At 43.3% G+C, this 26,102-nt stretch overlaps 1 long non-coding RNA gene across 1 annotated transcript in view; it reads right to left on the bottom strand.

The window, feature by feature from the left end:
- The window catches only part of LOC123361945, a 34,666-nt gene extending 14,142 nt beyond the window's left edge, over positions 1-20,524 (bottom strand). Inside the window, exon 1 of the long non-coding RNA XR_006576287.1 lies at positions 20,400-20,524. This is a non-coding gene — a long non-coding RNA (uncharacterized LOC123361945). The remainder of the gene's footprint in view (positions 1-20,399) is intronic.
- Positions 20,525-26,102: the final 5,578 nt, after the last annotated feature.

Raw genomic sequence — 26,102 nt, 5'->3', positions numbered from 1 at the left:
AGTGAATTTGATTTTTACTTATAGTAAATTTTGAAGTATTCTATAGAATGAAAGTCAAGCTTTAATTGCATGTAATGATTCACCACTATAATACTCCAATTTTACTCTAGTAGAGTTAAACTGGCATAATCCTGGGAGTCAGGTAGCAGTAAACAAAGGTCATTCAAGGTCAAGGCCTGAATGGTGGAACATTTGGGATTTTGTAATCAAAATATATCCAGTTAGTTAAAAGATTGCTTCCAACACAAATCCTGACACCTAAAGCTAGGGAACCAAGGGCCCAAATTTTAAGAGACAGTTAGACACCCTTAAAAATCCCACTAGCTGCCTATCTGCAACTTTGAGTGCCTATATATCTTTAAAAAATATAGCACCAAATCCCTATTTGGGCACCTAACCTGAAGTGGCCTAGTTTTCAGAGCTGCTCAGCCCCACCTTTCTATTAATTATATGTGAGCTGCAGCTACTCATCACCTTTGAAAGTCAGGCCACTTCTATTTAGGTCCCCAAATGTGGATTTAAATTTCTAACTGTAGGTACCCAAGCTGGCATATCTTCAGCTAGGACTTTCCACTGATATTCAATGCTTTTTAAAAAAAATCTAAGTAGTTTAGTCTATGGGCACAGCCCAGTCTTCAAAGGTATTTAGACATACAATGTAATTGTAGCCATGTGGGTCCAGGATATTAGAGAGACAAGGTGGGTGAGGTAATATCTTTTATTGAACCAACTTCCGTTGGTGAGAGAGACAAGCTTTCACCTCATCCACCTTGTCTCTCAGCTATCTAGGCAGGTAAGTCCACCATTTAAGTGCCACTGACATTTTCAAAATGCTGCTCAGCTTCTGCCTAATCCCTGCCTAATGTCTACTAGGTGCCTAAATTTCTGATTACTAACTAACTAACTAACATTAACTCAAGCCAAAGCACTGAAGACCAAGGAGTGGGATTCTCAAACTAGGTGAGGGAAAACCTATCTTGCTAGTGGAACATGATCCTCAGGTATGCTCTGAGAATGACTAAGACCTGATACCTGTCAGACCCCACAGCAGGAGGGCTGGCTGGACCCCCCCCCCCAACAAGTGGAAAGACAGTTTTGTACCCCCACAAACGATAGCTGAGAGCATAGAGCAGGGATCGGCAACCTTTGGCACACAGCCCATCAGGGAAATCTGCAGGCAGGCTGGGATGGTTTGTTTACCCTCAGTGTCCACAGGTTTGGCCAATCACAGCTCCCACTGGCTGCGGTTTGCCGTTCCAGGCCAATGGGGGCTGTGGGAAGCAGCGTCCGGCACATCCCTTGGCCCGCGCCGCTTCCTGTAGCTCCCATTGGCTTGCAACGGCGAACCACGGCCAGTGGGAGCTGTGATCGGCTGAACCTGTGGATGCTGCAGGTAAACAAACTGTCCCGGCCTGCCAGCGGATTTCCCAGATGGGCTGCGTGCCAAAGGTTGCCGATCCCTGGCATAGAGAAAAGTAGGATGAACAGGAGATGTACTGAGTGTGAGCAGGACACCGCATTTCAGCTGCTAGAGTAGGGGCTTCCTAAATGCCTTCCTAGCTTAGGTCCCTAGCTCTAGGGGATCCAGTTGAGGATCCAGAGTGGAAGGAGGGGCCTATCTCTAGCCCATCAGCCACGTGCAGCTGTTGAGGCACCTAAGTTAATCTCCCTTCCCTTCTCCCCAGCATTTCACTACTGACTGGCTTAACTATCTCCCTGCTCAGCTGGCTTCTTATAACCGTTTCTGATGTGCCTAACTCTCCCCATGCATTGTACTCAGAGCCTGGCCACCTAGCTCAGGGCTGAGGATTCCACTAGGCAGCAAGTCGCCAAAAGGGTAAGTTTTTGCAATGCTGAACAGAGCAATACCTAAGTACCTTTGAGGCTCTGGGCCATAGTATTTTGAATTACATGAGTGAAAAGCATTATCTGAAAATACTTGTGATAGTCTTCATCATTATTGTGGTCCTGAGAAAGCAGACCTTAACCTTAAAATAAGGATTGACATTGCAATTTGTTTTTTTCCAAAGAATGGTTAGGGGCCAGATAAAGTAACTGAATGCAAGGAAGAGAAGTTGGGAATAAGACTAAAAGATAGAATAGACAGTCAGTGTCCAAAACCTTTTTTTTGATAAAATTGGATCCTGCATTATTAATCGTGGGTTGTAGGAGGGCAACAAACTGTGTCAATATTGTTTTCAAAACACAATATTAAAAATTTAACACAAAAGAAAAGGACTCTGATGACATGTATTATTTAGTTGCCTAAATGTGGCCTTCGGTGCTTAACTTTAGGAAGCCATTTTTGCAAATCTTGTCTGCATATGTTCTGCTACTGCCCTAGGTGCAGAATACACCATAACAGATATTGCAGCCACAGGCAGTATCTTTGGGGACCTTGTTATAATTTATGTTTAAAGCAGGAAAACCTCAACAAGCCATTTCATTGAGAGAGGCCAGACAGTACCAGCTGCAGAATATGTATAGCCTTTTCTATCAATACAGGTGATGTAATTTGTGAGTTCCTGGCTCACTGAGGGGAGGCTGTTGGGGTGTGCATTTTCCTTTAGAATCTGGAGTCACTAAGGGACAATTTCTGCAAAATTCCAGTGCTGGCTATATAAATTGCCCAAGCTTTGAAGCTTGAGTTCCTGGGGAATGGTTTTACCTGTTTTCAGGAGGCTGGGAGACAAAGTGAGACTTTTGGGAAAAAAACACGCTGAGTTAAAACAGACCCAGGGCTCCTTTTGGATTCAGTAGAGGGACAAGACCTTCCGTCCAAGGAAAGGCCCCAGCCCTTGCTGAAGCATTGGAAGGGATGTTGGTCTATCAGATTCCCCATGTGGAAGATGGGTCATTTCTGGTACATTTATTAGTAAACTTTTATTACTTTTATGGGTGGTCTTTGTAATGTTTTTTGCCCTAAGAATGAATGTATTTTGCTTTGGAATAGATGTGTGGTAACTTGTAACTGCTGTTGGCACAGACTGATTATTGTCCTCTGAGAGAAAGCAAAGCCTGTGATCCAGCCTCTAGCCAGAGTTGCTTGCTGGGGATATCACAATGTATGTTAGGGGCCTGTTCAGCCTTAAAACCTCTGGTCTGTGGGGAGAGAGTTTTGGGTCTCCACCCAGCAGAGGTGACAGATAAAATCTTAAATTGGTGTCTTTGAGGGACCATGGAGTGGGAAATACCAGTGCAGTTACCCTGAAACTGTAACATACATCACATGACTGTTGATATACTCAGAACAGATTGGAAGACGTGACAAAGAGTCCTGTGGCACCTTACAGACTAACAGAAGTATCGGAGCATAAGCTTTCGTGGGTGAATACCCACTTCGTCAGACGCATGTCAGATTGGAAGAATAATCCAAACCTCTACAACACAATACAGAATATCATATATTTATTTCCCCATCTCTTCTTTTATTGCTTCTCCTGCTATAGAATTTCCTTTCTCTGCTGCCCTAAGATTCCCACTTCAGTTTTCTGCAGCTTAGTCATCTTCAGTGTGCAAACTATTACAGATAATTATGATCCCAGGCCTGCATTGTGCTGAGCACCTCCGGTAAGTTATAAGCACTCTCCTTTCCCCATTAGTGTCGAGTAAAGCTGGGTGAGAAATGGTTTTTTTACTCCAAGAAAATATTCAAGATTTCAAAACATTTCCCTGAATGGGGCAAAAAGGCGACATCTCAATTTTTTTCACAAATTTTGAATCTGAAAATTTTCAGTTCAGGTCAATCAGAGGTTTTGTTTAGATATTTTCAACACATCTTATTTTTATTCTGATCTGTCCTTTTAAAAAAATGTTTACAATGCTAATCTTAAATTTCAAAATGGAAAGCCATTGCAAACCAAAAAAGTGGAGCTTTTTCATTTTAACATTTTTTCCCTCCAAAACAATAAATTCATCAAAACCAACTCTTTCCTGTGCGGAATGGTTACACAATTCCTAGTCCCAGAGTTGCCAGAGAGGACCAAGTTGTGTTACAGTGGGGAGCTTAATAAACATGGGAACTTCCTGTGCAGAGAGAGTTCTTTAGTTACTGCTTAAAGCATGGCTGTGTTTGTCCTCACACTACATAGTGTCATTCGTGAGTAAATCTCTCTCTCTACAGAAGGAGTGATGGAAAGAAAAGAGACCTCTGGATTGCTAGAGTGGTGAGTGAGTGGGGAAAGTGCAAAATCAGGGAGGAGACCTGTGAAAGCTGCAGCAGGAAGGATTCAGAGCCCTGATGCAGCACAGAAATGGAGTCCATAGAGCAATTGGCTCTGTTAGAAGTCTGATTTTGGTAACTCAGGTAGCAGGCCTTTCTGGATCTGAAGATTTGAGCAATTCCAGAGGGCTTCTGGTTTAACTGAATAAGCACAAGAATACCAGGTAAATGCTATGTTGTTTGCAGTGGGTGATGCTGCTGGTGACATCCCTTTGTGCCTTACCCTTCACTGATGAGGAAAAGAAAGAGTATAACAAAGTGAAAGTCTTTTTATGCCCATTTCATAGGCAGACAGAATATTATATATGAAAAAAGCCAAATTTAATAGGAGGTTACAAGGGAAACAGCTGAGACATCTATGAACTGCAGTTCGTAGTCTTGCAAATAAGAAACGTTAAAAGAACTAATAAGAGATAGGATTGTTATTGGCATAGGAGACACCAATTTATCAGCATAGTTTCAGCTAGACCCAGATCTCACACCAGCAAAAGTGAGAATGCAAGAAACTACCAGCATAGGGGAGACTGCATTGGGCAATAGTGACACAGTAAAGAGGAAAGAGCCAAATATGATAAGTAGCAGTCAGACTAAATTTACAACATAAGAACAGTGCACAACTAGAGAGTGGGAGACCAAAGAACTTTAATAGGAGAGCAACTTGGAAAAGATGTGAAAGATGTGGCAAGACATCACGACACAGCTGGTAATAGTGTTCTGCAAAAGAGGCAGAATGTAGGAGATGTCACAAAATGGAACATTTTGCAATTGCATCCAGGTCACTAAGAGCCATGGAAACAATCCAAGAGAGAGTGTTATTATTGGATGACAATTGAGTCCATACTTCTAGAAACTGTATGCTCCATAGAACAGACAACACCTAGGGACACAAACATGAATTTGAACAGTCAAAATCTTCTTAAGTTTAAAATTGATACTGGGGGATCAGTCACTGTAATTCCCCCAAAAGGATTATAAATCAATCCCTGGATGGAGTTCTGCAAAGGTCAAATAAAATTCTACATGGTAACACTACATTGGATGTTTGTGGCCAGTTCCTTTGGGAAACTGGAGAAAGGACAGAAAGTTCTTCAACAAATAATATATGTAATACACAAACTGTAAGCAACACCTCACCCCCACCACTCCCAAAAAACAATAGCGCAACTAGAATGAATTAATGGTAAAAAAAAATGTACAGGAAATATACCTGTCTTCACAGGGCTAGGAAAATTCAGGGGAGTGCAAAATAAGACTGGTGTTATCAGCAACTGCCTTTGCTTTGACAACCCCATTTCACAGCCTTCTACCCTTGCTAGGGAAAGTCAAAGGAGAATTAAAGTGAATGGAAGATATTGGGGTTATTTCCCAGACAGAAGAACCCACTGATTGGTGTGCAGCCATGGTTGTAGTTGTCGTCAGATGCTACCGGTGTGGTCCTCTGCTCTGTTCAATGTTGATAACAGTCGGCTGCGTGTGCGTGTTCCCTCTGTGTGCTGTCCCAGCTCTGCAGATCGCTGACACAGCAAACCTGAGAGAACCCCCAATGACCACAGACTATAAAAAGATAAGAAGGAACCCGGCCAGGTTTATTGTCAAACGAAACACAGTAATAGTTCCCCACAGACACTACAGGACATACTACGAATATGTGCCCCCTGACAATGGACCGGCTCAGTCAGTGGCGGGATTTGCCACTGCCCCCTAGGCCAGACAAAGACGTCCACTCAAGGATGCATTCTTATACACAGGTACAAACAGATTAAGCATCACTGAACGCATTGAGGTACCGCTCCTCTACGCATTAGGGTGCTGCCTTTCTCCCGGCACAGGTTGGTTAGAACAAACAAGTCTATCCATCAACAAGGACAAGTGCAGAGTCCTGCACTTAGGACGGAAGAATCCCATGCACTGCTACAGACTAGGGACCGAATGGCTGGGCAGCAGTTCTGCAGAAAAGGACCTAGGGGTTACGGTGGACGAAAAGCTGAATATGAATCAACAGTGTGCCCTTGTTGCCAAGAAGGCTAATGGCATTTTGGGTTGTATAAGTAGGGGCATTTCCAGCAGATCGAGGGATGTGATCATTCCCCTCTACTCAGCACTGGTGAGGCCTCATTTGGAGTACTGTGTCCAGTTTTGGGCCCCACACTACAAGAAGGATGTGGATAAATTGGAGAGAGTCCAGCGGAGGGCAACAAAAATGATTAGGGGGCTGGAGCACATGACTTATGAGGAGAGGCTGAGGGAACTGGGATTCTTTAGTCTGCAGAAGAGAAGAATGAGGGGGGATTTGATAGCTGCTTTCAGCTACCTGAAAAGGGGTTGCAAAGAGGATGGATCTAGACTGTTCTCAGTGGTAGAAGATGACAAAACAAGGAGTAATGGTCTCAAGTTGCAGAGGGGGAGGTTTAGGTTGGATATTAGGAAAAACTTTTTCACTAGTAGGGTGGTGAAGAACTGGAATGGGTTACCTAGGGAGGTAGTGGAATCTCCTTCCTTAGAGGTTTTTAAGGTCAGGCTTGACAAAGCCCTGGGTGGGATGATTTAGTTGGGTTTGGTCCTGCTTTGAGCAGGGGGTTGGACTAGATGACCTCCTGAGGTCCCTTCCTACCCTGAGATTCTATGATTCTATGATCATATTGTCTATGCATCCTACTATCCTTTCATATTGTCTAGCCATCATATTGTCCTTCTGACCCTGTCTTTAGGCTGGGTCTGCCTGTTCCTTGTTATCTCTGTGGGATGTGTTCGTACCAGGCTGTTCTGGTGCCATCCTGGCACACATTCTTTTAGCAGCCTTCCTCTTGCCAACTTCTGTGAGCAGGGCCTGCCTCTGGCTCACAGCCTAACTTTGCTTTATGTTAGCAATGTCTCGACCATTACTTCAGTTCAGGCCTCAGGCCTCATATCGGGCCTCCGATACCAAGGGTTTATGTCTCAGGGCCTCCTCTTACTACAGTAGTACCAAAGCCCAGTGGCAAAATCCAGATGTGTGGGCCTTATGCACATGCTTCCAGCAGTTGACAAAACATTAGCTCAGTTATCAGAGGCCAAAGTCTTCTCAAAAAGAGACATGCTATAGCATGCTTCTAGTAAATCCCCTTGCTAGAAAATATATACCATTAACTAGTCATCTCCTCATTTGGATGGTATTGTTTCAAAAGTCTTCGATTTGGCTATCTTCATTACCAGAACATTTCCAAAAGAGAATTTCTCTGTTCCTGTCAGGTTTGCCTGGTGTCCTTTGCCATGCAGATGATATGTTGGTATGTGGCAGAGATAAATATGATAAACTACATGCAATTTTGAGGTGCTTCCAACAAGCCAGTCTCACTCTGAATGAGAAATGTGAATTTGGAAAGGAGCAGATAAAATTTGTAGAATGCATAATTAGCAAGCAGGGAATTCAGCTGGATTCAGACAAACTGAAGGCATTACTTGCCTTACTCAAATCCTGAGATCCTGCTGTAAGAAGGTTCCTGGACATGACAAATCATTTTAGGAAATTCTTTTCAAATGTAGCTCATCTAAGAAAATCCTAGAGAGATCACAGTATGTGGATCTGAGGGAGCACACAGCAAAATTCATTTAATAAAATAAAAACTACTGACATTTCTACCTGTCAGGGCCGGATTAACGCAGGGGCTTTAGGGGCTGCAGCCCAGGGCCCCAGGCTAAGGGACGTCCCAACATCTCTGCATCTCTGGCATGTCTCTGTGGCCCCTGGAGGTGGCTCCATGCGCTGCCCCTGTCCCCAGCATGGTCCCCCCAGCTCCTATTGGCTGGGAACTGGCAATGACAGCTGTGGGGGCAGCACTTGCGGGTGCAGGCAGCGCACGGATACATGCTGTCCACCTCCCCACAGTTGCGTGCAGAGACGTGACAGCAGCTGTCTGCTTCCGGGCGTGACGTGGGGTCGTGGCATGAAAGCAGGCAGCCTGCCTGAGCCCTGCTGTGTTACAGGCTGGCAGCTGCTTGTGGTAAGCACCTCCCCGCTGGACCCTGCACCTCACACCCCCTCCTGCACCCCAACCCCCTGCCCCAGGTCAGAATCCCCTCCTGCATCCAAACTTCCTCCCAGACCTCGCACCCCTCACCCTCTCCTGCAACCCAACACTCTGCCCCAGACTGGAGCCCCCTCCTGCACCCAAACTCCCTCCCAGAAAGAAACTAATATAACAGCTGTTCTAAGGTAAGAAGTAGGCTATTTTGAATTAACTTAACTATATTCTACATGTTTTAAGACTGAAATGTACCCACAGAATGGCTTCATGTTAATTAAAAGGCAAGTGTAGTATAGCATTAATAGCCTTGATGCCATAATTATGATCATTTTGTTTTAAATTAGGAAAAAGACTTGTATACAGGGGCTTTGCAAAATCTAATAGCCCCGAGCCCACAAGAGAGTTAATCCGGCCCTGCTTCCTGTTTTGGCATAATACTCGGGGAAACTATTCAGTGGATGCATCTTCATCTGGTTTAGGAGCAGTGCTCACACAAAAGTAGCAAGAAGGACACCAGAGACATGTCAGATTCAAACCAAGAAGTCTCAGATACAACTTAGATAATGTTTTCACCCCTCTAGTACTAAACACAGGTATGCTCAAATGGAAAAGGAAGATCTAGCAGTCACTTGGGCCTCTGAATGGCTCAGTGCCTATCTGTTCAGCTTGGATGTTAACAAAGAAACAGACCACAAGCCCTTAGTGGCATTATAGGGTTCAAAACCAATGGATGACGTTCCACTTAGGATATAAAGATTTCTACTATGGCTGATGCAATTGTCTTACATTGCTTTCCCTGGTGTGTGCTCAGTGATAGTAGCAGACACTCTGTCTCGAGCCCCAATTAAGCAGGCACCAATGAAAGGAGAAGAGACTTTAGAAAGAGATGTCAAATTCCGCATTGATTTTGTTTTGGCAGCAATTCCAGCACCTGCCAGCTGATTTCAGCAAATTAGAAATGAACAACTAAAGGATGAAACTTGCAAAAAAAAAAAAATGACTCAACTCTGCCAAAGAGGGAGGGGTTAAAGGAGTCAACTTACAACAGACCTAATACCATATTGGTAGGACTGAAATGACCTTCACAGGGCCTGCTTCTGAAAGGACAGCAGATTCTTATCCCTATGGTATTTCAGAAAAAGGTGCTCTCCAAAATCCATGAGGCACGCCAAGGTATATACAAGTGCAGGGCATGAGCACAACAATCTGTATGGTGCCCCAATCTGAAGAGGCAAATTCAGGCCTTGGTAGAGGGCTGCAAGCTATGTAATAAGGAAAAAAAACAAAAACCCCAAACCCCCACCATTGTCAGAACCATTACTCTTTACAAAGCCACCTGACAGACCTTGGCAGCAGGTAGCAATTGATTTGTTTTTCTGGAAAGGACACACATACATGATTGCAGTTGATTACTTCTCTATATATATTTACTTGGCTATACTTAGACAGACTTCACTGGCACAGAAACAAAAGTCAAAATGTCCAAGACATGGAGCTCCTGAAGTTCTCACATCAGATAATGGGTCTCAAGTTATTGCTGAAACATTCTTTGCATTTGTACAGGACTTTGATTTTGAACATTGTACTAGTAGTCCACATTACCCCCAGAGAAATGGCGAGATGGAGAAAGCAGTGCAGACTTTAAAAAGACTCCTGCAAAAGTCACTAGACACATACATAAAGAACTCCTACCATGTCAGTGAATACTGCTTGCATTTGGACTATCTCCTGCAGAACTTCTCATGGGACGACAATTAAGGATGCCTTTACCTGTGGCACCAAACCGGCTTAAACCTAAGTGGCTCATCCTGAAAGAATTTCAAACACAGGATGCTGAAATAAAAATGCGGCAGCAAGAAAACTTCACTGTTAGGTACAGAACAAAAACACTACCTGAGCTAAGACCAGGGAACAAAGCGTGGATCAAAAGTTCCCAGATTTTTGGAACTCAGCAGAAACTCCCTGATCCTACCTAGTGGAAACTCTAAAAGGAATTCTCTGGAGAAATCAGATTCATCTTCAATATTTCCCAAAACAGCAAAGATGATCTGGGACCTCCAGGTACTTTGACAAAAAGTGAGCCCCGTCCACAGGAAACTCTGCATGTAAACTCAACAGAAGCGAGAACATCATCTGGAAGACTGACCAGACCTCCTCAAAAGACTTGATCTTTAGAATACTGCTAAGGACTATTTAAATGCAACTGATGGGAGGGCATAGCATACTTTTAAGGAATTTGAAGTTTATTCTGAATTGTTGTGTGTATAAACATTGGTTTACAATTCAAGTTTTAAGCTTATATTTGGAGATACGGAGTGGTTATAGAGTTACAGAGAGAACCAGGATGTGTAGCAGAAGGGAGTGTCATAAATGTGGGAATCTCTTAGTCAGAAGGTTCACTAGTTACTGCTTAAAGTACGTCTCTTTGTGTTTATGTCTTCACACTACATCCCGTGAACACTTTCAGTTTGATGAATCAACATTTTTGATTAAGTATATTTTGTTAAAAAAACACCTTACCAGTTCTACTCCTGAGAATCTGATTTCAAGGAGAGTTGAAGGTGCTAAGCGCCTCACAGAATTGGTTCCTAATTGGTTTATCATATAGAGATTCCTCAGTTCATAGAGCTGTAACTAGGATCCTTTTGGGAATGTTATTTCATAATCTGAGCTAACCATTATGGGTAAAAGGCACAACTTCAATTTTTCTGCTGTCTTATAAACCTCTGTCATGCCAAATTACAGTATCATGTATCAGTGCTGCTAAGTTAGTAGCTATTTTGTAGTAATTAAGATCCGCTACAGAATAATAAAAGTTTTGTGACCTTTTGCCTCAGAAGTCTACCAGTGAACATACCCTCTGACTACACATTTGTCATTATGCTGGGTCCTTTTCTGCATCTCAGAAAGGAAGGTTCTAATTTAGTGTCATTATTTTGGCTAGCTAACTAGAGTTCCTATGTTAGCACTTGGTATTTAACTAATACATCAAATACTTACAGAATCTGAAGTCATCCTATTAAAAAAATTATCTAGTTATGATGGTAGCCTCCTGCTTCCCCTCTCCACCTCAGCAGCTGCATTATGAATCTAACTGCTTGGAGAAGGCTGTGGAGCGTCTTCAGCTCTACTCAGTCAGTGGGTGTTAGGGGAATTCTGTACCTTGCAGGATCATAATGGCCACATCCGGTGTCTTCATTCATTTTACAGTTAAGCGAGTAGGAAAATACATCTGTAACCAGTATTTAACACTGGTCTTTAACAATAGAACATAAGAAAATCAAGAGTAAAATGGAATTAGCAGCTATTTGGTATCATGCTCATCTATTAAATGGAAAAATTCTCCATCATGTACCTGGGCCAACAACAGTTTACTAGAGGAGAGGGTGCAAGGAACCCTTCCCTTCACAGAAGCTGCATAAGCAGTAGCTGTAATCTGGATGGTTGCACTTTCAAGGACTTGTGAAAGGTTGTTAAGGGCTATTTCAAGGACTAAAGTAATAATATTACCTAGCTCTTATGTAGCACTTTTCATCAGTAGAGCTCAAAGACCTTTCCAGAAGCAGTCATTATTCTCATTTATTTATATTACACATGGGGAAACTAGCATACAAAGAGGTGAAGTTACTTGCCCAAGGTCACCCAGCAAACCAAGGACATTGCTGAGACTAAAACACTCAAGCTCCAGAGCTCCATTCCCATGTTTTATTCACTAGACCAGCATTTCTCAAATGCAGCCACCACGGGCTTTTCTTGCAGCCACAGCCTCCTGGGAAGTGATGGGGGGGGGCAAAGCAGTGGTCCCTCCCACAGGGCCACCAGCAGGGGTTGGACCCTGCCCCCCTCTGGAGGGACAAATGCTGGAAGAGCAGGCAGCTAGTGAGTTCCCCCCTTTCCTGGGGATGGTAGGGTTAGGCTCCAGCCCTGGGGTGGCGGGCAGCAGGTTCTGGCCATGGGGGGGCTCCAACCCCCAGCTGCGGGGCTCACCTCCCCTTGCCCCTGGTCCCCGCTGCCTCCACCAGCCCATCATGTTTTCCCCCCCGCCTCCCCACTTACCCCCTACCGACCTCCCCATCCAAGGCTTAATTTGTCCCCCGACTTGCCAGACTTAGTAAGTCTGGTGCTGTGAAAAGTGATATTTGTGTTTGTGAATATCACTTTTCACAGCAGCAGACTTACTAGCTACCAAGTCTTTTTAAAAAAAGCAAACAAAAAAGCAAAAGAAAGAACAAAGACAAACAAACACAAGAACCTGCAGAGCACCTTATTTGTGTTTCTGTTCTGTCTAGGGACAGTAAAGAATAGAGACAACTATATTATTTTTATTATTGAGTCTGCAAAAAGATTCAATAAATTACAATGATTTGGACATGATGTATGTGCACATTTATTTATTTTTCCTAAAGTTAATTATTTTAGGAAAAAATTGTCAGCGCGGCCACCAGGAAGAGTTGGTGGCTGCACTTTGAGGCCACCAAAAATTTTGTTGTGAGAATCCCTGCACTAGACTATGGGCTGGCCTGCTGAGCAGGGAGGAATTTCACTCCCAAAGCACAAAAGGGGGAAGATGGCCTAAGAGGGGCAAGCATAGTTGGTAGAGGGAGCACTGATGTGCTGATACCATTGCCTGTCATGCTTGCCAGTGTGGTCTCATTTTTTCCTAGTGTTCCCCCATTTATATTTAGTCTTATACTTAGGTTGCAAGCTCTTTGGGGCAGGGATTGTCTTTTTTGTTCCGTGCTTGGACTGCATCTAGCACAAAGGGGTCCTGGTCCATGACTGAAGCTTCTAGGTGCTGTCACAATATAAATAACAATAAAAGTGTGGCTATCGCTCCATCCCACCAATGTACCCACTTACAGCTGTGGGACAGTGCTGAAGAGAGGCCATTCCACATTAATGTAGTAACTATTGCTGGCCCCCTTTCTCCTCAGAGGCATTAAAGCAAACCTTCCTAAACCTGGATACTTAAAGTTAGGCCTCTAAATCTCTGTTTAAATAAAGGCCTGATTTTTCAGGTGTGCTTTGCACCCGCAGTATAGCATAAACACAAAAAGAGCTATCGACATCCATAACCTCTTAAAAAAAGTCAGGTCACTTATTTATGTCCCTAAATATCGACTTAGGGACATAACTAGTTTAGGGCTGACATTTTGGCCCATACCTGCTCCTATAAGTTTAATATCTCCTACTATCTCTACCAGCCCAGAGCACCTACTCTGCTTCCCATCCAATATAGCTCTGGTTCCTATAACCATGATAGAGTGCACAATTTTAGTATAGTGTATATAAATATTGGAGAAATATTAGTGAGGTTTAATAAAGAAAGAACATATTCATTTCAACCTCTTCAAATGTGTATGCTAGTGACTTCATTTAAGTTTGATTTCAGCCCATGTGGAAACTCCAGCATATGCCACAAGTTATTACATTTCACTCCTTGCTTAAATGTTACTTGAATTTGTGCACTTATCAAAACACAGCTTTTCTTTCATTAAGATAGAAAACAAAACAATACATTTATTTTTTTCAAGTCAGGAAGTCCACTAAAAAGGCAATGTTGAAATAGCACTTTTCCAGTGTTGTTTCTTGGAGGGTAGTTAGAGTCAGCTCTGGGGCTGAAAAATCCTATCATGCGCAACAAAGACTGAATTCTTTAAGGGGAGTTATGAGCCAGGAGAAGTTCTTAACATACCTGACACGAGTCTTGTCAACATATTTCTTTTTAATTGTCAGTGGGCACTAGCAACAGCTTTAGCTTTTACTACACTGAGATCCTTGCAAGCTGTGTAATAATGACAGATACAAAATTTGCTGTTCTTTGATTATTGTAAAATCAGTATATAATGGAAACAGCTGCAAAATATGTTTACATATTAGTGGAAACTACTCTTGCATTATAGGATATGGCTAGTTAAATATCCTAAAACACATTTGCATAAAAGTTCTAATTAGAGACTGTTACAAAACTCATTGTTCAGAGCACCTCCTTCACAGCATAGTGGGGCATTGTAGCATCTTTGCTTCAGCTTCCCTTGGTCTTCCACAACTCCAGCCATCCACCAATGCCTTTCAGGTCGCTGCAGTGCCTTAACCCTTCAGCTAAGTCACATTTAGTTCCACCCCACCCAAGATACCAATGTCCACAGGCCTTACATTCACTTACTACTTACTTTAGGCTCACTCATATTCCTTGCCAAAAGAGGCCTAACCACTAGACCTGTTTTCCCTCTGGTCTTCCGGTGGAAAAACTCCCTTCTTTCTACTGGGTCTCGTCTTCAGCCAGCCATCTACAAAGAGCTCAAAGCCTCAGGGAAAAACAGTCAGTCCACATCCTTCCCCACTCACCCTCCTATTGCCGGGCTTGTCTTCCTTTTAAGTCCTCTACCCTGCCCAGGCGTGGCAGGATGAGGCTAATGGAACGGGGCTAGCTGGCCTGATGCCTTAATGGGCCAGGGCCGCTCTGTCACAGGGATGTGTGACTATCTTGGAGTTTTGGGGCCTGTGAAGTTTAAGGAACTTCTTCCAGACTAGACCCCTGTCTCAGTCTGGACTCACCCCTGCTTTTCCTCTCAGGTTAGTTCCTTTGTCCTTTCAGGTACTTTCAGCAGTCTTTCTTCATGAGTAGGCAATGGAGAAGAGTCCTATTTGCCTTCCTCCCCAGCCTTAAATACTAGTGACAGAAGGCAGGAATCTTTTGTTTCCCAAACTTGACCTCCCCCTCCTGCTAGTGGAAAATTACTAGAAGTCCAAGATAGTGTTTAGTACCAGGTGACAGGACCACCTGACCAAGTAGTATCACAGCTATGTTCCAGGACGACTCTCAGGCAGGAGAGAGATTAGTAACTTCACAGTCTTGTTGTTTCTTCCTAACAGCCCATCAAGGCTGATGGCATGTTGTCTGTTGGGTGTCTCCCAAATACACACACAGTTGTAATTGTTATATAATTCATATTTCTAACTTTAGATACAGAAATGATACATGCATACAAATTGGATACTTACATTCAGTAACTTATAACCTATCCAACAATACCTTACATGAGCCATCTTGCATAAAGTATATCTTAGTTATGACATATTCATATCATAACCATATTTCTATGAAGAATATGGGGTGTAACGTCACACTCTCAACTGAGCAAAGTATGAAATTTTGGCATTCCTCTTTTCAGTATTGCGGAATAACCCTGTTCAGAAGATGTTCAGGGGAAATCTGCTCACAATGCCCTGTCATTATGGTTCCACTGTAGCTCTGCTGACAAGGATTGCTGTGGGGCCTTGTAAGGGGTATGGAGGCACAGGGCCTTTGTGAGGAGAGACTTGGCCCTTGGTGTATCCCCAGACAGCTTCATGGATCTCAAGGGATCCACACGTGTTGGGGACTAAACCCCACTGCTTATTCCAGAGGTGAGGGAGGGGACCTCAGAACTCATTGCTCCCAAGAGAAAAATCTACTGGATGTCTCAGAAAAGACTTATGGACATAAGGTTTATGGACTTTCCTGCCCCTTATGTGGTTCCCCTTGCCAAATGTGTGTGTGTGTGAGAGATGGGGGAAGGGTATACAAACAGACACGTCAGGAAGCATTGTGCAGGATGCAGAAAAGGAAAACTTACCACAACGAAAAGAGAAACACCAGATATCACCCTCTCCCTTTGGATATGATCACTGCCTCAGTTTCCCTTCATTTGATGGGTAGTTTATTTGTCTAGCCAAACTGAAATTCCAAATCAATGTCCAAACCTTCATTCAGTCTCTCACCCTGCATCACAATCACTGAGTGGGTTTTTATTGAACTTCAGCTATCTCTGGGGTATAACAGAACATCTCTGCAGACCCCTCAGAGCCCATACTCTCCCTCTTCTGTGAAACATCAACAGTGAAGTGGGCATAAGGCCTGACCAAAACTCTTCCTGACTCTCTTCCCAGTGAGGCTAGTTCCTATGCTCTACCACAATCTTTCAATTCTTCTCTCAGCCAAGCAACACCCCTTACCTTATCTAGCCCTCTGGCTGTTTTTTAGGCCCTTTGTTGGACCTTTTCACCAGCTTCTTCAAAAGGCTCTTCTTGGTTTTCCCAGGGCCTTGGACTGGAAAGAGACAGAGCCACTGCCCCTTTCCTAGACAACCTCATAGCATATTGACTCAGAGCAAGTCTTCCTCCTTTCCCATTTTCCTCCTGTTCTGTGAGACGGGCTATTTTTTTCCAGTACCCTGTGCTTTGCCACTAACTCTCCTCAGACCTATGAATTACCACTGCCAAAATTCCCTTGTGCTGGGTCCATAGCCTTGCCTAAAAAGGCCAGCTTTCCCTGTTACAAATAAACAAGGCTTCTTGGTGTGACAAGGGAGAATACAGAGTAAATGGGGTCTGTCCAGCAATGGAAGCACATGCAGGACAAATAAGAGAAATAGACATTCATTACTGGGAGCACTTTGTGCCAGTAGAATGCTGCAAAACAACCAGAATGCAGCCCTAGATCATGAACTTTTGTTTTTACAAATATATTTATCAATCTACAGTATATTGCTTCTGTTTTTTAAAAGGGGCATTTTCCTTTAAACCATGCTTGTTCGCTTGGCTGCTTTTCCCAAAATACAAACTGATTATAAGATGTGAGCGAAATGTCTATTCAGCAATGGAGTTTCTGAACTCTTGTTGGATTAAAATAAACATTGCTGTGTCTAGTCACAACTGTATTATATGAATGGTGCTCAGATGTGGAACTTATTTTCCACCTGCTTTAAGTGCATTGATTGCCAACAAAAAGCAATGTAAGTTGAATGTGGTATCTGAGATGAGGAAAATGTAATACATAGTTCCATATATATTTTTAGCTGACGCTAGAAACTAAATAATGTGGAGGATTGCAGATTAATTTTCATCTGTGTTGCATGCCTGGCCCATTTTAGGGCTAAACTGTAACATTTAATATGAACATTTTATTTGAGATACACAAAAGTTGCAACTTATTAAAAATGTCATTACAGAGATATTGGAATCCAAAACTTTTATCTCATTCCTAAAGCATTTTAGGAAGATTTGAGTAACTTCAAGATAAAAATATACTTGTTAAATCTACTTTTCATATCTCTTTATGTTCCAGCTATTGAAAATAAAATTGTAAGTGAATTTAGTTCTGGTGAAAAGTGCCAGTCTGCTACTAATGGAAAGTGAAAGTGTCTTCTTATCCATTATCCAGGTACTGGATGAGCAGCAGCAGTGCCAGCTTTTCTGTGCTCACCCACCAATGTGCTCAAACCATGATGTGGAAGTATCACCTCTGAAAGGGTACATCAGTCAACATGTCCATTCAACCCTTGCTAGTAGAAGCAATAGTAATAGAAATCCTAGAAATGTAGGGCTGGAAAGGACCTTGAGAATTCATCTAGTTCATTCCATCACACTGAGGAAGAACTTACTAGACCATCCCTGACAGGTGTTTTTCTAACCTGTTCTTAAAAAACATTCAATGACAGAGATTTCACAAACTCCCATGGTAACCTATTCCAGTACTTAATTACCATTATAGTTAGAAAGTTTTTCCTAATATCTAACCTAAACCTTCCTTGCTTCAGATTAGGTTGATTATTTCTTGTCCTACCCTACAATTGATCATCATCCTCTTTATAACAGCCCTTAACATATTTGAAGAATGTTATCAGGTTCCCCTTCCACCCAGTCTTCTCTTCGCATGACTAAACATGTCCATTTTAAAAACCTTTCTCCTATGTCAGGTTTTCTAAACCTTTTAACATTTGTGTTGCCCTCTCTCCAATTTGCCCACATCTTTCTTAAAGTGTGGCACCCAAAACGAGGCACAGTACTCCATCTGAGACCTTGCTAGTGCCAGGTAGAGTTAAACAATTACCCCTCATATCTTATGCACAATGACATACATCCCAAAATGATATTAGTCTTTTTTGCAGCTACATCGTGTTATTGGATCATATTCAATATGTGATCCACTATAACTCCCAAATCCTTTTCTGCAATACTACTGCCCAACCAGGTATTCCCCATAGTGTATTTGATTTTTCCTTGACAAATGAAGTACTTCACACTTGTCATAATCAAATGTCATCTTGTTGATTTCAGACCAATTCTCCAATTTATCAATGTCTTTTTGAATTCTAACTCTAGAATTCAAAATCCTTGCAACACCTTCCAGCTTGGTGTCATATTCCTCCTATTCATATGCATGTATCATTCTTGTATCTGAAGCTAAAATATGAAGTATAACTCTGAGGTTCTATTGTAATTATGCAAAGTGTGGGCCATTAATGGTGGTTTAGAATCTTGATGGCTCCCATTAACTAGGACAATTGGTTGTAAATGGTTTATTTACCTGCAAACCTTCCTGTGTATGTGTGGGCCAACCCAGGAAGAATGGAGGCTGGGGGGGGTCTTACAGTGACATGTGACCATGCCACATGATACTGGAATCCATCTTAATCCTTGTACTTTTCCATTGATGAGGTGGGGGTGGGAACAAGCACAGACAAAGATTCCTGCCTTGTGCCAAAGCTATAAAAAGAGGTGGAGCAGGACAAAGGGGGCTGCTAGTCATGAGAAAACCCCTGCTTACCACCTGAGATGTCTGCTGGAACTAACAAGGACTGTACCAGGGCCCAGACTAGGAAGGAGTCTAGTCTGTGAAAGAAGCTTATTGGAACTTCTCTGAGGGTGAGATATGACCTGTAATCAGTTTCTTAATGTATTAGGCTTAGATTTGCATATTTTTGCTTTATTTTGCTTGATGACTTACTTTGTCATTACTTGAAAGCACATAAATCCTACTTTTTATACTTAATAAAATCACTTTTGTTCATTAATAAACCCAGAGTAAATGATTAATACCTGGGGGAGCAAACAGCTGTGCATATCTCTCTATCAGTGTTATAGAAGGCAGACAGTTTATGAATGTACCCTGTATAAGCTTTATACAGTGTAAAACGGATTTATTTGGTGTTCAGGCTCCCAGAAAGGCTGAACACTGGGCTCTGGGAAAGTCCCTGTTAACTGATAAGCTGCTGGGCTGAGTGAATCTCAGTTTCAGTGAACTGCAGAGGAGCATGGCCCAACCTCTGGATCTTTGCTGGAGCTGACTGGAGTGTCTAACTCAGCAAGACAGGAGTGGAGGTGCCCTGTTCTGACAGGAGGGTTGTTCTCAGTGATATCCCAGCTCATTGAGTGACAGTCTTGAAGGGAGTCTCTATGACCAAACCCATCTCACAATATTTTCTTAATAGCATTTAACAAATCTTTTCTCTATCCTGAATGTTACCCCCACCCCCCGCCCACACACACACTATAATACAATGTAACTGAAATAATAAAGCCTGTGGTTGGATCCACTACTAATCGGAGAAATGGAATGTAATAAAAAGCTATCCAGGAGTAATGCCATCAGAATAACTATGAAAACTATGACAGGAGTGTTATATGTGGTGTAGGATCTAATATCCTGGATGTTGACATAACCTTGACAAATAGTTTTGTCTGTGTTTTGCTGTTTAACAGATAAGAAAAAATACACCTTTGAAACGGTTACACTGTTGCATTATATTATTCTATATAGTATTCAGATTTCACCTTAACATTATTGGTCAGATTCTCCTCTGAGTTTATATTGGCATAACTCCGTTGGCTTTGGTGGAACTACTCATGGGCTTAAAATTAGAGATGTGCTTAAGTGCTTTCGGATTGGCACCCTAGTTGATCTGGATCTAGTCCATCTAGAAGAAGGAAGAATTCTTCAGTCCCCTCCTGTTACTTAGGTAACAATGAAAATCAAGCTTTTAAAGTGTCCAGAACAATTGAAAAAGCATTTGTACCCCTCAACACAATACATAAACATGGGACTCTGTCATATTTAGTAAGCACCCAGAGATGAGGTTTGTCAGGAGACAAAGCAGAGCAGTTCTTTTAACAAGTTCATTCTGAGTCTGCTTATGCTTCTGGAATTTTTAGTTCACATTGGTCCTTTCCAAACTAGGTAAAGAACTGACAGGTTTTCCAAACTGAGCTATTTTCTTAGTCCAGACTAACTCTTGGTTAGGATCAGAAATTTAACACAAGAATTAGCATAGACACTGCAACACTAACATATCATTTCATTTGCACAGTCACTCTCCTAATAGCAACTTGTTACTTATCCTTATCCTTACCCAGTGGTGAGTTTTTTAAGCTTTAAAGATTGCTGAGGAAAACATGTCACTACAAACATGAATTTTCCTGTGAAAACAAGCATTTCAAGCTACAACAGTCATGGATGGTGTAGTTCCTGCCTCTCAGGATTTAAAAGCCTGGCTGTTATGTGAAAAGTCTGCATGGAACTTTGAAACTGCTGGATATTTAAAGAGACACAACTACAACTGCTAACCGTTCATGAAAAAAAAAGCAGCTCTGTAATGATTTTAAACTCAAAAGCATCTTTCCTATGGAAGTTTTTTAATATCAATATTAGTAAAACTGCATTAAGTTTCTGCTATAATGATAAAACATAGTTTAGTTTCATTAGTTCTGATGGCAGCATATTTTTGGCCATAAGCTTGTCTAACTTTTATGCAACTATAATATTTAGAAATAGCTTTAACAGAAATAATTAATGTAGACTAAAAACATGGCCACATACATAATCTATTTGTGTGATATAGCACATTACTTGGTGTCTCAGGCAGTAACTCCATTCTTTTCAATAGATTTGATGTGCGTCAATGCCATCTGCTGCCTTGGAAGTGAACTCATATCACTATTGCAGATGAATGCATGTGTGAGTAATGAGAAGCCTACATTGTACTTTCTGTGCCTTTTCTTCAGTTTGTGTTGCTTATGCCATCGATGCAGCTTTGACCTGTGTTTTCTTATTATCAGAATGTGCAATTTTTCCAAAGCAAGGCAGAAATGTAACAAATTACTCTACAAAAAAGAAATATACAATTGTTAAACTTAGATCTATATGTAGACGTCCATATAATTTATTGTGTGACAGCAGTTTATATTATGTGAAAATGTTCACGGTTAAGGCTGTTTCGGATTAAGACAAATGATGCTTGATAAGTCTTCTATGAAAAAGGTATTTATTTTTTTCCTCAAGTATTTTATGCTTCTCTTTCACTTCTTGCAGCACTTGGCTGACAATTCCATTAATTCTTCGAGGTTAGGTATTAAATCTGGAATATATATTGTTTTCATAATTTAAGGGTATCAGTAATAGTCAATAAAAAGTATGTCAGAAATCATGAAATCCAAAAATGTAGATTCTTCAACATATTCTGAAATCTGAGGATTCTGCCCCTGGCATTTGACACTTTTCTTAACCTTCTGTAATCTTTTGTAGTTGGACTAGGACAAAGAAGTAAAACATGGGACTTTTATCAGTCCCAAACGAACCCCAAAGTCTGGAAGGCAACCTGCAAGAAAATTGGAGGAGGTAGTTGCAGAGTTTCTGTATACTTATGGAAGCAGGTGGTATTGCAGAGAAATTGGCAAGGTTGAAATCCTTCACACTCCTATTTGTGGAGGCCACAGACACATTGGAGATCTACAATACATTCCAGCGGGGGCATGAAAGGAACTGCCAAATGACGGACAAAATTGTTTAAACAATTCAAATTACTGCGAGCCCCTGAGGAATGTGATTTAAGAGAGGTACATTTTTTTATAAGAAATAAGCTACCAAGTGAGATTTTTGAACATTAAGTTACAGAACTGCATGTTAATGCTGAGCCATGTGATTTTCAGTGATGGAGACTGGTCTTTCTGGTAAAACCAATAACCAGGTTAAAGCAAGATGGACAATTGTCTTGAAGAAGGAGAGCCCCCAACCCATGTGAAGTATATCTGTGCACAACTTATACATTTATAAATTTATCTTTGAAACTCCCTTGAGTGGTAGGGTGGGATTATCTTTTACAAATAGAGAACTGAGGCACAGAGATGATGGGATTTACCACAAGTTACACAGGAAGTTAGTGGCAGAGACAGGAAAAGAACTCAGCTAACTTGAATTCCATTCCAGTTATTTAATCGTGACCCTGTGTTTCTTCTCAATACATTCCTGTTTGGGTCAGATATACTGCAGGAATCCACCCCAACCAGGATGTGCAGGCACATGCACATAATTTTAAGGTTTACAGAACTTTTATAAAAGTGCGTTTTTATTTATTTGAGGGGAGAATATTCAGGCTTGTTTGGTTTTTTTTCATCTTGGCTTATCCCAATACTCTGGTTGATCCTGAAGCCCTTACCTACATGAGTAGTTCTATTGACTTTTTGCAGTACCGGACCCTCTGATTCTGGCCTCTTGATCTTATTAGATAGGTTTTCTGTATAACAGTTGAAGCAAAGACAAGTGTCAGCATCCTGATCGTGTGAGTATTGATTTAATTTTGAACAAAGTGTCAAAGCAAGTGCAATCTACCTTTGATCGACAGACCTCACCTCCAAGACGCTTTTTTGATTTGTGGTTAAAATAGTACAGCTATGCTTACCAAATGTGATTCCTGTCATCTCAGCCATGGAGTTTAAGCAATTAATTAAAGATGATGAATGCCTTTTCTAAATTTGGATAGATGAAACTGAGGTAATGCACTTATAAGAATAGCCACATTCACTACTTCCCCTCCTGCTATCTCCACTTTTCAATCCTCTGCTTTACCATCCCCACTGTATCTTTCCTTGTGGTTGTCTTAAAGGCTTTTCCTGTGTGACCCCTTATACTTAGACTTCTCCTTCTCTGCTGAGCTAGATTATACCCCTCTCCTCATCATAAACCCATTTCTTCCTCTAAATCTTTCATTTGTGATCCCTCAAAATTGTCTGCCCCAAGTCAAGGTGCTCATCATTACGATTCATGTATTTAAACTGTATTTACACTGCCTAGTTTAGCTAGTTAGTGTGACTTCCTGAGGTCTGAAACTGTGCCTTCCTTTATGCTTATTCAGCAGCCACTAAATATACTGATGGTGATCAGTGTAAAAATATGATGATTTAGTATTTTTGAGCATGTAGCCCATAGAACAAGTAAAGACACGGGGTGAAATCCCTGCCTGTAGCAGGGTGGTCCCCTGATCCTGCCCAGTGGTGAGCTTTTGCCGGTTCGCACCGGTTCGCGCGATCCGGTTGTTAAATTTAGCAGCCATTTTAGAACCGGTTGTTCCAGGACAACCAGTTCTATAAGGGCTGCAAAATTTAACAAAAGCTCTGGCCCAAGCTCTCCTCCTCCGCCCCCTTTCTCCTCCCCCTGCCCTGCTTTCCGCGAATCAGATGTTCGCGGGAAGCCTGAACAAGCAGCAGGCAGGCAGGCAGGCAGGCAGGTAAGCTGGGGAGGGGAAGTGCGGCTCCGTGGCGCGGCCTGGCTTGGCTCCTGCCCCGGGATCCGCAGCAGGGGCTCCTGCCACCCCGGGGTCCGGCCGGCGCGCGGCGGGGGCTCCTGCCGCCGGTCCGGGGTCCAGGCTGCGCGCGGCGGGGGCTCCTGCCGCCGGTCCGGGGTCCGGGCAGTGCGCGGCGGGGCCTCCTGCCGGTCCGGGTCCGGGCGGCGCGGCGGGGCCTCCTGCCGGTCCAGGGTCCGGGCGGCGCGGCGGGGCGGGGCAGGGCCTCCTGCCGGTCCGGGGTCCGGGCGGCACGCGGCAGGGCGGGGCAGGGCCTCCTGCCGGTCCGGGCAGCGCGGCGGGGCACGGCGGGGGCTCCTGCTGGTCCAGGGTCTGGGCGGGGCGGCGGGGCGCAGCGGGGGCTCGGCTCCTGCCCCGGCATCCGGGCCCCAGCCCCAGCCCAGCTGGGCCCCCATCTCCAGGCAGCAAGGTAAGGGGAGCAGGGAGGGCATGTTGGATAGAGCCTGTATGGGGTAGGGGTCCTGGGAGGCCATCGAGAATGAGAGGAGGGGTTGAGTGGGGCGGCAAGGGGCAGTCAGGGGACAGGGAAGGGGGGGATGGGTCAGGGGTCCCGGGGGTGTGTGTGTCAAGGAACATGAGGGGTTGGATGGGGCACGACCCACCCCCCGGGGGGGGGGAGGAGGGAACCGGTTGTTAATATTTTGGCAGCTCATCACTGATCCTGCCCTGAAGGGCTACAAACAGTCCTAGGAGGGGGCTGTGGCTGGAGAAAGCAGCTTTTAGGCTGGGCTGATTGGGGAAAGTGGCTGCAGCTGGGGCCAAACCCCAAACAGACTCAGCTGGCCCTATAAAGGCAGAGAAGCCAGGGGCAGATGAGAGTCTTCCTCTGCCTGTAGAGGGAGAAGGGCCTGGCTGCAGGGAGCTGAACATAGAGTACCTGAGTGAAGCAGGGCTGGGGAGCTCCAGCCTGGAAAGCCCCAGGCTGCAGCCTAGTATTGGGCCAACAGGTACTGGTGGTTGCAGGGGGCAGCACCCCATGTATAAGGGCACCGGGCCCAGGGAGGGACACAGAGGCCAGAGGACAGGCAGATCACCAGCCTGCAGAGGATGCTCCAGAGCTGGAATGAGCTAATTCCCAGGAGTCACCAGCAGGAGGTGCCGCAGGGGTGAGTCGGCTCGTCTACACTGCCCCATTGAAATCAGTGGCAAAGCTCTGATTGACTTCAGTACTGCCAGGATTTCATTCCTGGTCTTTTTGCTGAGGAGCATAGAGGCTATATCTAATGTCAAACAACAAATGAAGTTCTTAAACAAGCAAGAAAGGAACCAGAAAGACAATGTGATGATAAGATCACATGATTATTCAATCATTCATGTACATATCTTGATTTTTCCTATAATGTTGTACGGATGAACACTAAGTTTATTAATATTAAGGCAGAGCAGTGAAAAGAGTTACTTCAAACAATGAAGAAACCAATGCACTTAATTACACTGAATATCTCTACCTAGCTATATTCTTACATATTACCCATCGCCATAATACCCGAATGCCTGCTGTAACCCCTGAAATAGAAAGTGGTATTATAAAATGATGTATTCTTACAATTTATAGAAGAATTGTAAATGTAATTTATAAAAGAAGTGTATAGAAGAATTAGGAGACTTTCACTCCTGTATTTGTGACTAACGAGTGTTTCTCATGCAACCCTTCTGCCATGTGCTGTCAGCAGTAACAACCACCATGTTCATTATCTAGGGATTCCTCTTAACATTACCAAACAGAATTGGCTCAAACCCCCACAAAGAAATTCGGGAAAACTAAACACCTGGGTGCCCCTATGGGTATGTCTACACTGTGTTTAAAATCTGTGGCCACGATACTTAAGCCTGGTCTACACTACGCGTTTAAACTGGTTTTAGGAGCATAAAACCGATTTAACGCCACACCCGTCCACACTAAGAGGCCCTTTATATCGGTATAAAGGGCTCTTTAAACCGGTTTCTGTACTCCTCCCTAACGAGAGGAGTAGCGCTATTATCGGTATTACCATATCAGATTGGGGTTAGTGTGGTCGCAGATCGATGGTATTGGCCTCCGGGCGGTATCCCACAGTGCACCACTGACTGCTCTGGACAGCAATCTGAACTCGGATGCAGTGGCCAGGTAGACAGGAAAAGCCCCGCGAACTTTTGAATATTTCCTGTTTGCCCAGCGTGGAGCTCCGATCAGCACGGGTGGTGATGCAGTTAAAAATCAAAAGAAAGAAAGAGCTCCCGCATGGACGATGCGGACGTGATCGCTGTAAGGGCAGGCAAATCTGTTCTATCAGCACTCCGTTACAGAAGACGAAATTCAAAATCATTTTTTAAATATCTCCCAACAGATGCCATAGCAGGGACTCAGCGCACTGCTGCGTGACAAGCGTAACGGAAAGCCAAAGAATCAAATGGACGCTCATGGACTGGAGGACTCAAGCTATCCCACAGTTCCTGCAGTCTCTGAAAAGCATTTGCATTCTTGGCTGAGCTCCAAAT

This window comes from Mauremys mutica, chromosome 1 (assembly GCF_020497125.1).
Source record: "Mauremys mutica isolate MM-2020 ecotype Southern chromosome 1, ASM2049712v1, whole genome shotgun sequence".
Classification (NCBI taxonomy): Eukaryota; Metazoa; Chordata; order Testudines; family Geoemydidae; genus Mauremys; species Mauremys mutica.
Note: the sequence above shows the minus strand (reverse complement) of the source record. Positions and strands in the feature narration are given on the sequence as shown.